The sequence below is a fragment of the Scyliorhinus torazame genome, chromosome 5 (genome assembly GCF_047496885.1).
Source record: "Scyliorhinus torazame isolate Kashiwa2021f chromosome 5, sScyTor2.1, whole genome shotgun sequence".
Classification (NCBI taxonomy): Eukaryota; Metazoa; Chordata; class Chondrichthyes; order Carcharhiniformes; family Scyliorhinidae; genus Scyliorhinus; species Scyliorhinus torazame.
The window spans coordinates 101,285,644-101,299,008 of NC_092711.1; the positions used below are offsets into that span (position 1 = coordinate 101,285,644).

General features: G+C 43.5%; 1 protein-coding gene across 3 annotated transcripts in view; it reads left to right on the forward strand.

The window, feature by feature from the left end:
* The window catches only part of LOC140419227 (uncharacterized), a 408,534-nt gene that overhangs the window by 50,275 nt on the left and 344,894 nt on the right, over positions 1-13,365 (forward strand). Inside the window, exon 1 of one of the 3 annotated variants that reach the window (XM_072503013.1) lies at positions 150-255. The exons of the other annotated variants lie outside the window; for them this stretch is intronic. The gene's annotated coding sequence lies outside the window, so the exon portion shown is untranslated. Of the gene's footprint in view, positions 1-149; positions 256-13,365 lie in introns of those variants that run through there. 3 annotated transcript variants of the gene reach the window in all.

Consider the following 13,365-nt stretch of genomic DNA (forward strand, 5'->3'; position numbering starts at 1 on the left):
TCGGAGAGGACCGAGAAGCGGTGGTGTAGATGGGCTGCAATAAACTGGTCAGGATATGGAATCCAGGGGGAGTGATGGAGCCAGCTCTGGACGGGGAGAGTTTCTCAACTCCTCAGTGAACGCCGCAAACCCTAAATAAGACGTTGCCGGAGCGAGTTTGTTGGTCCGGTTCCTGACCCTGGGATCAGGGCCAGGTGAACAGCCGCCATGATGGTTCAGAGAAAGGAAGAGCGCATGCGATGGCGTCTGGGTGACGTAAGAGAGAATGGGCAGAACTTTCAGGGTCTCTTTTCCAACTGGGTCCTAGTGCCCGGAAAGACTACACCTCAGAATAGTTTAAAATTGTTAATTGGAACTGCCTCACAGCGACTGAGACCCAGATTCGAATCCGAACTTGGGTGGCTGTCGTTGTGAAGTTTGCACATTCTCCCCGTGTCTGCCTGGGTTTCTTCCGGTGCTCTGCTGTCCTCCCACAACCCAAAGATCTGCAGGTTAGGTGGGGTTATGGGGATAGGGTAGGGGAGTGGGCTTAGGCAGGGTGGTCTTTGAGAAGATCATCTTTGCTGCACAGAGGGGTCTGGGCTAGCCGGAGCGGCTGGTCTGCTCCTGCTCTGTTTAAAACACCAATTTGTAGATCCCTATGGGGGGAGAATGTAGGGCTTCCTCTGGCTGCTCGCCTCTCTTCCGTGGTCTTGTCCATGTTCAGGTGGCCCTGGAACGGAAACATGAGGTGTCCTCCAGTACACTTGACACCTTCCACAACTCTTGGTACCTCAGGGTGCAGAGTGCTTCTGAGACACTGAAAACAACATTCTGGTTTAGTTAAAAAGTTTTCCTTGTTTTTGTTGTGATTTTGCCTTCTTTTCCTTTGATTGGGCAACATATTTGGGGAAATAAGAGAGAAAGAATATTCCATAGAAATTCCATAGTCAACTCCTTTTACAGGGGATTGGAAGGAGAGGATTTCACACATTCACGATGAGTTGAACATCACCAGCCTTTGATGTAGGAAAGGATCTGAAACATCAGTGTGATTGGAAAAGCACCGAGACCCACACCGACACACACCCGAGTGAGAGAGTTCCAGTGAACTGACTATGGAAAGGGCTTCAACTATTACACAACCTGAAAAAAAATCATATCATTCACAGCGGGGAGACACTGTACAATTATTCTTTGTGTCAACGAGGCTTTAACTGAGTATCCATTCCAGTGACACCATGGTGAAACCGTGGAAATGTGGGGACTGTGGGAAGGGTTTCAGTTCCCCATCTGCACTAGAAACTCATAAACGCAGTCACACTGGAGAGAAGTTGTTCACTTGCTCCACCTGTGGAAAGGAATTCACTCAGTCATCCAGCCTAATGACACACCAGCATGTTCACACTGGAGAGAAACCCACGATTGCTCTCAGTGTGGGAAGAGCTTCCGGTGTTCATCCGACCTCACTGAATATCTGCGGGTTCACACTGGAGAGAGACCATTCTACTGCCCTGAGTGCGGGCAGAGATTCACTTGTTCTTCCCACCTCATTCTACACAAGCGTGTCCACACTGGTGAGAGGCCGTATGTCTGCTCTGTGTGTGGGAAGGGATTTATTAGATCATCACATCTTCTTAGACACCAGCGTGTTCACACTGAAGAGAAGGCATTCACCTGCACAGAGTGTGAGAAGAGTTTCACTAATTTATCTAATTTTCTGAATCACCAGCGAATTCACAATGGAGAGAAACCCTTTACCTGTTCTGAGTGTGGGAAGGGATTCGCTGCAAAATTGCAGCTTAGGACACATACACTTGTTCACACCGATGAGAGACCATTTCAATGTTCTGACTGTGAGAAGAGCTTTAAAAGCAGAAGAGAGTTGATGAACCACCAGCGAATCCATTCGGGGGAGAAGCCGTTCACCTGCCCCGTGTGCGATAGAGGATTCACTCAGCCATCCGCTCGTCTGAGTCACCAGAGAGTTCACATGTGATTACAGGGATTGTATTCCTACACTCAGGAATGAACCATGTTCATTCTGACTGTACAGATTTATTTCCCTTGATGTTAAACTCCAGCCCAGTTAATGGGATTAACAGAATGGACATGAATTGCATTAAACACAGTGTTGGAGTCCTTGATTTCTGTAAGATAAGAGGAGACTGATTGATGTCCTGTTACCGACTGTTCCATTGTTGGGTCTTTTCTCCTTTGTTAATGGAACACTTGGATTTATATAGCGCCTCTCACAACTTCAGGATGTCCCAAAGTGCTTTCCAGACAATGAGGTTCTTTTAAAGTATAGTCACTGTTGTAATGTAGGAAATGCAGCAGCCAGATTGTGGACAACAGGCGCCTACAAACACAAATCAGATGCTGGAAATACTCAGCAGGTCAGGCAGCATCTGTGAAGCAAGAAAGTGAGTTCAAAACAGAACTATGATTATGACCAGATTATCTGTTCAGTGCTCATCACCGAGGGCTTTATATTGAGCTGTTCACCCCAGAGAACTTCCTTCGAAATATCACCAAGGGAACTTTTACATCTAGCTGCAAGAGCAGATGGGGTTATAGTGGAAGGTTTTCTCAGAAAGACAGTGCTGTATTCCCTCAGTACAGCATCGGAATACCAGCCAGATTTTATGGTCAGGTTTCTGGAGCTGAAGTTGAACCCACATCATCCTGACTCAGATGGGAACGTAACTACTGAACAATAACACCTCATTGTTAACTCGAGATTATTTCCGCTCTCTGATCCTTGGTTGCTCTCCTGAACACATTAATCCATTGGGCTCTCGGACAAATCCAAGTGGATTCATAAGGTTTCCAGGGTTCATGCTGATGCTACAGCAAGAGATCGAGAAGGTTTTTATTTCTGAATTCAAGAACTGGCATCAAGTATCACAACATGGTGACAATTTGAACTCAAGGCTTTGCCTTTCAAAGACTTTGGCCTTAACCATTCAGGCCATTTGTTACTTTCTGAGAGAAAGAGCTTGAGATGGAACTTGCCTCCAAACCAATTACCAAGACTCTTGATTCTGATGTAAAAATACCATTTAAAACCAGCAAGTCGGCATAATTGTTGCCAAAATTGCTAAAGTAAAATTATAGCTTTTCTATTTCAAACTTCGAAAGGGAGATTTACCTGAAGCTGAGAGGGATTATTAAATATTCAGAACAAAACCTGATGACAAACAGTCTGGGTGGTTCCCGGGAATCGGAAAAGAAAGTTTCCTATAGGGAAATAAATTGAAGATTATGAAAACCCGCCAGCCCCACAATACTGCAAATTGAATTTGAACTCATTTTGAAAATAAAAAACATCTAAACTGTTGATACCTGGAATCAAATTACAATGTCTGATTCCTGTTTTAAAGGTAGTAGGAATACTGGACAGTAACATTTCTCTAAGCCTCATGAATGAGATATCTAATGGGATGTGTAAAATTATATAAGAGCAAGTGATTGAGCACAGGAATAAAGTTAAGGAAAAATAACCTTACTGAATGGGAATTGGAATACCTCACTATGGGTGCAGTTCAGTGGAATATACCAATGTGGTATTGATGGATATTTTAATAAAAGGAAAGTGTAGATGAGACTAATAAATTGATGGCTCTCTTGGAGATGTTTGTACCGTTGTGGATTAACTTTCAAAGAGAATTGCATTTGATAAAATGGCCAATGCCAAAGACATTGAAGCATTCAGGGGGAGATGAGCAAAAATATTTACAGACACATATAAGTGGGACTAGGCAGTAAATGATTCATTTTCAGATGAGCTACATTTTATGTTTACTGAAGTAAGCTAATAAGATCAAGGAAGCCATTTTGAAACTAACATTTAAATGAAAAGGGCATTTTGTATTCAGCAATTGATCGGTTATATTAATCAATGATGTGTATTAATTATTCACTAGTCAGAAACAAATTATTAATTAAGTAGTGTGCCTCAGTTGATTTTAATTGACGATTTAATAATCTGTTAGTGGTTGTGTTAAAAGACTTGGTTGTACCTAAAACTGTGTAAGCCTGTTTTAAATTCTATATTACAGCTTCTGTGAGAAGGAATGTATGATCTGATATGATGGTTAGCAACAAGTCTTCATACACTTGGTAACCTTATTTGTAACTGGAAAGTCACACAATGATGGGAGGGATACATTAAACATTCCCATTGTATCCCGATCTGCGACATTTACCAAAATGGTTGTGTTGATCTCCTATTTTCTTTCTCTGTCAGTCTGGCCTCAATAAAAGTTGAGACGGATTTGCACGTAAACAGAAGTTATTTATTTAGCTTGCAAGCTTTATCATCTTACAGAATGTAACAGGACGTCCTGCCTCTTACACTCCAGAAAACGACTGAACTAACAGACAAAGGAATCTCTGCAAAATCAGTTCAAATGGTATCAAGTTTCACATACTCGACGGACATAGGTCAGCCTAGGTCCCTCCTGACCTGTTTAATCCATTCTGATTGGCTCACTTCCAATCCCTTTCTCTGGCCCTTATCAATGCATCCTCACTCTTATAGACACACCTCTTCCTGCTTTTTCCATGCGGTCCCAAATTCCTTTGTCCCTAACTAAAAGAATCAAAGTGGCTTATTTCTACATTACATTAACTAGTATCTCTAAAGTAACTATTTTATATCACATTCGTCATTCCCTCCTTTTATCATTCCATGATAACCGAACTATCCAATCTATAGCTACGGTTCCTCATCTAAAAAGATTCGTCGCTGCATTTCCAATTCCTGTCTTAGCCCCCCTTCATCTGCTTCACCCTCATGGATTTTAACAGTTAAATTTTTTTGGCCGGTGATTGGGGTGGTGATCTGATCCAGTGCACCCCGCATTCTACCCATCACACATTTAAGGATGGCCAGGCCCACAAAGATGCAGCCGATAGCTACCACTAGATACATGGCCATATTTATCAACCAGTCCTTCCATCCCCCAAATCCCCAGTTACCCCAAGAGCCAGGATCCTGCATCCCGTCCAAGTGATCCCGTATGCGATCCATAAATTTAGTGATGTTAGCGGTCAAGTCTTGAACACCCATAATACACTTGCCCTGTACTATGGCGCATACCCCACCCTCACGGGCCAGGAGATAGTCAAGAGCATACCGGTTCTGCATTGCAAACAACCGTAGCTGAGACAACTCCTTAGTTATTGCCCCGAGGGCTCCCAAGGTTTACTACCCGTGTTTTCCTCAGTTTGGCCTTTAACTAACTTAAGTGTATCTCCCGGTAACCTACGTTCTAGCTGTACTTCCCTTCTCACACGCCCCGCCCTCTCTCTAGTCCCTTTCTCTTTCTCATGATCTCTTCCTACACTCTTCTGACAGCTTGATGTTACCTTTATTGTACCACTTTTAACACATCCAAAATCAAATTTACATGTATTCCAAAAACAAGGCAATGTCCATATAATGTTCCCTTCCCATCGCCGGGACCGGTGCAGCTGCTTCATGACTCCCGCATTCTCCTTAACTTTGATGACCTTCCATGAGTCGATACCATGTCCTCGTATATGGGGGCAGTGAAGAACATCACCTGTGCATAGGTGATGTATCCTTGTAGATTGGTTGGGGCTACACAGATACATAATATTCCCCTTTTCCATGTCCATCGCCAATAACACGCCAAGCGAAGTGAGGCCAAATATCAGACAGACGATGCGTAGCCACTCCATCATGCTCCACACCTGTAAAATAGCACTGGAGAAGGGAGGCAGGTTAGTATCCGACCTTTTACAGTAGTGGAGATGGACTCAATTTACAGTGATGTAGGTGCACCGAAGCACTTCGCCCCTCCACTTTAACTGCTGTGGGGGTGGCAAGGAGAACTTGGAAGGGCCCGTCCCATCGCGGCTCCGACCCCTTCCTAGTCCAATTTTTGACCATTACATAACTACCGGGCTGGACTGAAAGTGAGCTAGGTACTGGGGGCAATGGCTGGTGAGCCGCGCGGACCTGGCCATGGAGTTCCTTGAGCACTTGCGTAAGGGCCAGAACATAGGTGGTCATTTCCTCAGTCATCTGATGAAACTGAACCCGTCTGGGAACCTGCAGGCTCCAAGGAGTTCTAAGAGGCCTGCCATAAAGAATCTCGGCGGGAGAGAGCCGGGCTGGTCCCGCAGGTGTAACCCGCAGCTGGAAGAGGGCAACGGGGAGCAACTTAAGCCATGTCAGTCCCGTGTCTGCTCTTAATTTAGCCAATTTAGTTTTGAGGGTCTGATTGTGTCTTTCAACCAACCCGGCTGCCTGCGGTCTGTAAGCACAGTGTAACTGCTGGCGTATGCCCAACTGGGAGCAAAACTCCTTGTTAATTTGTCCAATAAAATGAGGCCCATTATCAGAACTTAACTGAGCTGGTATACCGTACCGGGGAATGATTTCCCTCATCAAGACTTTAACCACAGTAGCAGCTTTATTATCGATAGTCGGATACGCCTCGACCCATCTGCTGAACACATCCACAATGACCAAAACATATTTATAACATTGACACCTTTCCAACTCAATGTAATCCATTTGGAGCGTCTCAAAGGGACCACTGGGCAACGGGGTTTGCCCCTTCCCACAAGGGATACCTTTTCCGGTGTTATATTGCTGACAAATCAAACACCGATTACTGATACTTTGGGCCAACCCCTGCATTTTAGGGTGCCACCAAGTGTCCAGCAACAAATCACTAGTCCCCCGAGCCCCACAATGAGTTGCAAAGTGTACACATTCGATGACCCATAAAGCCAGCACATCAGACATACAAGTCTGATGTGCAGGCGTGGTCCATAAAGAGGAAACAGAATCATATGTACAACCTAACCGTTTCCACATTTGTTTATCACTCTCAGGAGCGTCCTCCTGTAACCTTATGACGTCTTGGATGGTTGGCATTGGCTTGTCAGAAGCAGACACACTCATAGTAGATCGTTTAGTCTGACTTAACATTTTAGGCACCATCACTTGCTGAATTTGTGCGGCTGTGCGCGCTGCACGATCTGCTCGTTCATTACCAACGTCAACTGGGGTTGTACCATTCGTGTGGGCAGCGCATTTAATAACGGAAATCTGCGCTGGCAGAAGGAGGGCCTGCAGTAGGTCATTAACTAAACCCCGGTGGGATATTTGACCACACATAATCATGTCAGGTTGTTCTGACGAAATGTCACTCAAATCGCCCCTTATTGTGGTAGTTTCCTGAATCAAGGCTAACCAGTCGTGGCCAGGTGCGTCTTCATGGACAGGGGGACCACTAAGAAAACAGGCTGGATTGATAGTGGTACAGTATTTAAATGTCAGACGTGGATTGTTCAAAAGGTATATCTCATACCTATTCTGACGAGCTGCGGTAAGATGCTGACCATTCGCCCCATATCCCTGGCATGGTACCGGTCATGGACCTGACGTGTAATGTGAGGGCTTACCGAAGCTGACTGTGGCCATAAATGTGGTGATATTGTAACAAAATCGGCTGTACCTTCTTTTCCCGTGACTGTGGCTGTAACCTTGACTGGCCATTCGGTCTCAAGTAATGGCCAGTATTTGTCCTCCAACTCCCTGTTTCGTCCAGTTCTGTCATAGGCCAGGGTAACGTGATGCAGTGACTGTTCAATGTCTAACGTCCACCACTGGGGGGTGATAGAAATATAGCACTGTTGTCTCATCCTCCATGATGTAACCGTTACTCCCTCATCTCCGCATTCTAGCTGTAGCTGGAAGATACACAGTAAATCTCGGGCCAACAAATTACAGTCCAATCCAGTAGTCACTACAAACTGATGCTCTGCAGACTTATTCTCGTAAGTGACTGTCACAGGTTCAGAAATAGGATACTCACACACCTGTCCTTGGAACCCTGACAATTGCTGCGTGTGGTCGGATATTGGTAATTTAAGTGCTGATTGCACAGAAGACATCGCTGCCCCTGTGTCGATGACAAATGAGTGATGTTGATCTCCTATCTGCAGAGAGATAATAGGTTCCCTGTCGGATTGGAGAGTCCTGATGGCTAAATTAGCTAGTCAATCCTGTGATGGGAAAAGGTTTTCCTGGGAGAAGTCAGTGTATCTCGTCTGTCCTCCCCTTTGTGGGTACCCCCTCCTTTGGGTCGGATAATCTCCTTCTACTGTCTGTCTTTTAAAGGGGCATTCCTGTTGCCAGTGATCTATACGGCCGCAATTAAAACATCCATTGTTCCCTCTATATCTGCCTCGTCCTCTTCTCCCAGTAGACCAATGGCCCCTCAGAGGGGGCTGCGGTTGTAGAGCTGTTGATTCGTTCGGTGGGCCATAAAAAGGGGTGAGGGTCCTTTTGGGTGGGTTTGGTATCCCCCTCTTCGCTGATCCACCCACCCAAAGTCACTATATTGGGGCTCCTGCTGGTAAACTACCATTTCTGCCCCTTGTTGGGGTCGCAGATCATCCTTTTTCATTACATACTCAGTCTTAACCTTTGTAACTGAGCCTCCTTCTGGGCCTACACCCTCCTTCCAGTAAAATCTGACTGCCCTTGCCATCTGGGAAGGGTCGTTCTCTGTCCAATTCATGTTATTACATTTCACAGCAGTAACCACAGAAGGTGGTAGGCAATGCATTAACATAGCACAGTATTGAGGGGAATTCTGACCATTTTGATACAGCAAATCGCCTGACTGGCCCCTGTAGATTTCATTAAAACGCCCCAGAAATTCCTCTGGGTCTTCATTCTTCTTAGGTTTTAGGTCTAAGATAACAGAAAGATTTATGGGCCTTTGAAATGTGCTATTCAATGCATTTAAGATCTGTGTCCTTCTATCGTCGTCTAACGCATAGGCCTGCTGGAGTGCGGCATGACTAGCATAATTCAGGTGGTTAAGACAAGTGCGGTACTCTGCTGGGGTTAAAATCTGCTGAACTAGGGCCCAGAGGTCCCTTGAATCAGCTTGATAAATTGAGATAGTAGTTCTCAATGAATCCACAAAGGCAGCAGGAGATTTTTTTCTATCTGGGATTGTAGTCATAATAGCCATCATCTCACTGGGTGTCCATGGGAAGTAAACGTCTATTGTGGGGTTTGCAGCCGCCGTCCCTGGATCGGGGTTTCTCATCTTCCTAATCGGTAACTGTCTCCGAATGTCACCAGGGGGCACTCTAGGTATTTCCCCTGGTTGTTCCAAGACTTCAACGTCTCTCCCTGTCACTAGGGGGAGTTCTTTCTCTTCAACCGAAGTTGTTTCAGCTTTCTTTGTTCCCAACTCTTGTGATTTCTCCTTAGTTTGGGGAGACTGAGGTGATATGCTTAATTGTTTCTGGTGAGCTTCAAGCCCCTCTCTTGCTGTCCGAGATCTTGTCCTAGAGCTAACTGGGCTTGTGGGACAAAGTTCCTTTTGCTCTTTCGGTTGTGAAGTTGGTAAAACAGGACCCACACTATCACCCAAAAGGGCTTGAGTTTCTGGCATATTTGAAATCTGGGGAGCAATGGCTGGGTATATATTATTGTACTCTGGTGGTTCTGGAATGAGCGCAGACCATGCTATGGGTGCAGACGGAACTTTTACTGACTTTTCCAAATTATTGAATTTTTCTTCTTCTGTCAATTCAAGGCCAGCCATTAAACTACGTAGCTCGTCTCTTGTGTGACCCGTGTCCTTCCTCTACTTGCGCTTTTTTTAAAAAACTTAAAAATGTTTGAAAATTCAAATTGGATTACTGCAACTTGCAAGCTCAGCTCTGATCTCAACTCAGAACTAAATTTACAATTTGCTTAACACAAACTTGTACAACATTTACAACTTAATTATTTCTTTATCTTAACAATTTTTCTTTTAACAAGTTTTTTTTCTTTTACATACACATAAGTATTAGCAAAATCAACTATAATTTCCAGATTTACACTTTTTAAAATGGTGTCCATGATCTTCTTTAAGTTTCTATTAATCTCCAGATAAAATGAGATAAACCTTATTTCAAGTAAGTAAAACTTAAGATTCTGGCAATTTCAATCAATTGCTTTCGAAAATAATAACTTTTATCAAAGAGGTGGAGAAACCCACTGGTTTCCTTTAATTAATTCAAAACGTAACTTTGCTGGTGTTCACTGACTCAAAGGAAAGGTATCCGATTACACTGCAGACTGTTATCTCAAGGCCTGAGTGAGAAGCACTGTCTGTTTTCAACTCCGCCTGCTGCTGTTAACCCTTTGAGAGACTTCTGCTTCAACCTCACAATCTCAACTAGACCTCGGAACTTTACAGTCCAAGGAGACAATTTTAGCTTAATCAACTATATATTTAAAACACTCACACATAGAGTTGAACCATCTTCAGATTTAAAAACAGTTATACTGGACTGAACCCCCATTTATTTAAGTCACATCAGCCTCTGAACCCCGATAATAGACTGAACCTTTATTATTTAAAGTCACATCAGCCTCTGAACCCCAATAATAGACTGAACCTTTATTATTTAAAGTCACATCAGCCTCTGAACCCCAATAATAGACTGAACCTTTATTATTTAAAGTCACATCAGCCCAAAACCCTAACCCAAGCCGAAACAACAATATGAAATCCCATCAATTAAAGTGCTAATCCCCAGACTGACCTGTGATTTCGTCGAGGCGGTCTTTCTGTGCCAACCGCGAGTGACCAGACTAATCAGACGATGAGAAGAGGGGAACAATCAATGCTGGTCGTTTTCCATTTCTACATTGAGGGCCCTTTGTTCCCCGTCCTCCTGTTCATAATCAGTCTAATTCTGATTTCGCAGTTGGAACAGGATCGCCCTGAGAAATCCCGGTTTTCGGCACCAAATGTTGATCTCCTATTTTCTTTCTCTGTCAGTCTGGCCTCAATAAAAGTTGAGACGGATTTGCACGTAAACAGAAGTTATTTATTTAGCTTGCAAGCTTTATCATCTTACAGAATGTAACAGGACGTCCTGCCTCTTACACTCCAGAAAACGACTGAACTAACAGACAAAGGAATCTCTGCAAAATCAGTTCAAATGGTATCAAGTTTCACATACTCGACGGACATAGGTCAGCCTAGGTCCCTCCTGACCTGTTTAATCCATTCTGATTGGCTCACTTCCAATCCCTTTCTCTGGCCCTTATCAATGCATCCTCACTCTTATAGACACACCTCTTCCTGCTTTTTCCATGCGGTCCCAAATTCCTTTGTCCCTAACTAAAAGAATCAAAGTGGCTTATTTCTACATTACATTAACTAGTATCTCTAAAGTAACTATTTTATATCACATTCGTCAGTTGAAACCCAATCAAACCGATTCAGGTATGAAATTGACCAACCATTGAGTTCTAATTAGTTTATTCAAACTGTGGGAGGATCTACTTAGGTACTTAAAACCCGAGGAGAAGGTCTGTTGCCAGCCAAGTACTTGAATCCCCAAAGCAAGGTTCCCATCAGAATTGTTGTCAAAGAAGGGGTACCAGAGGGATTATGTTTTTACAGCCTGATCAACCAAGAGAAATGGTAAAAGTCTGTTTTGTGTCAATAAATTTCCCCTTTTCCTTCTGTATCGATCAGTTTACCCTTTTCCTTCTGTATCGATCAGTTTCCCCTTTTCCTTCTGTATCGATCAGTTTCCCCTTTTCCTTCTGTATCGATCCGTTTACCCTTTTCCTTCTGTATCGATCAGTTTACCCTTTTCCTTCTGTGTCGATCAGTTTCCCCTTTTCCTTCTGTGTCGATCAGTTTACCCTTTTCCTTCTGTGTCGATCAGTTTACCCTTTTCCTTCTGTATCGATCAGTTTCCCCTTTTCCTTCTGTATCGATCAGTTTACCCTTTTCCTTCTGTATCGATCAGTTTACCCTTTTCCTTCTGTATCGATCAGTTTACCCTTTTCCTTCTGTATTGATCAGTTTCCCCTTTATCGATCAGTTTACCCTTTTCCTTCTGTATCGATCAGTTTCCCCTTTTCCTTCTGTATCGATCAGTTTACACTTTTCCTTCTGTGTCGATCAGTTTACCCTTTTCCTTCTGTATCGATCAGTTTACCCTTTTCCTTCTGTATCAATCAGTTTCCCCTTTTCCTTCTGTATCGATCAGTTTACCCTTTTCCTTCTGTATCGATCAGTTTCCCCTTTTCCTTCTGTATCGATCAGTTTCCCCTTTTCCTTCTGTATCAATCAGTTTACCCTTTTCCTTCTGTATCGATCAGTTTACCCTTTTCCTTCTGTATCGATCAGTTTACCCTTTTCCTTCTGTGTCGATCAGTTTACCCTTTTCCTTCTGTGTCGATCAGTTTACCCTTTTCCTTCTGTGTCGATCAGTTTCCCCTTTTCCTTCTGTATCGATCAGTTTACCCTTTTCCTTCTGTATCGATCAGTTTACCCTTTAACTTCTGTATCGATCAGTTTACCCTTTTCCTTCTGTATCGATCAGTTTACCCTTTTCCTTCTGTATCGATCAGTTTACCCTTTTCCTTCTGTATCGATCAGTTTACCCTTTTCCTTCTGTATCGATCAGTTTACCCTTTTCCTTCTGTATCGATCAGTTTACCCTTTTCCTTCTGTATCGATCAGTTTACCCTTTTCCTTCTGTATAGATCAGTTTACCCTTTTCCTTCTGTATCGATCAGTTTACCCTTTTCCTTCTGTGTCGATCAGTTTACCCTTTTCCTTCTGTGTCGATCAGTTTACCCTTTTCCTTCTGTGTCGATCAGTTTACCCTTTTCCTTCTGTATCGATCAGTTTCCCCTTTTCCTTCTGTATCGATCAGTTTACCCTTTTCCTTCTGTATCGATCAGTTTACCCTTTTCCTTCTGTATTGATCAGTTTCCCCTTTATCGATCAGTTTACCCTTTTCCTTCTGTATCGATCAGTTTACCCTTTTCCTTCTGTATCGATCAGTTTACCCTTTTCCTTCTGTGTCGATCAGTTTACCCTTTTCCTTCTGTGTCAATCAGTTGACCCTTTTCCTTCTGTGTCGATCAGTTTACCCTTTTCCTTCTGTATCGATCAGTTTACCCTTTTCCTTCTGTGTCGATCAGTTTACCCTTTTCCTTCTGTGTCGATCAGTTTACCCTTTTCCTTCTGTGTCGATCAGTTTCCCCTTTTCCTTCTGTATCGATCAGTTTACCCTTTTCCTTCTGTATCGATCAGTTTACCCTTTAACTTCTGTATCGATCAGTTTACCCTTTTCCTTCTGTATCGATCAGTTTACCCTTTTCCTTCTGTATCGATCAGTTTACCCTTTTCCTTCTGTATCGATCAGTTTACCCTTTTCCTTCTGTATCGATCAGTTTACCCTTTTCCTTCTGTATCGATCAGTTTACCCTTTTCCTTCTGTATCGATCAGTTTACCCTTTTCCTTCTGTATCGATCAGTTTACCCTTTTCCTTCTGTATCGATCAGTTTACCC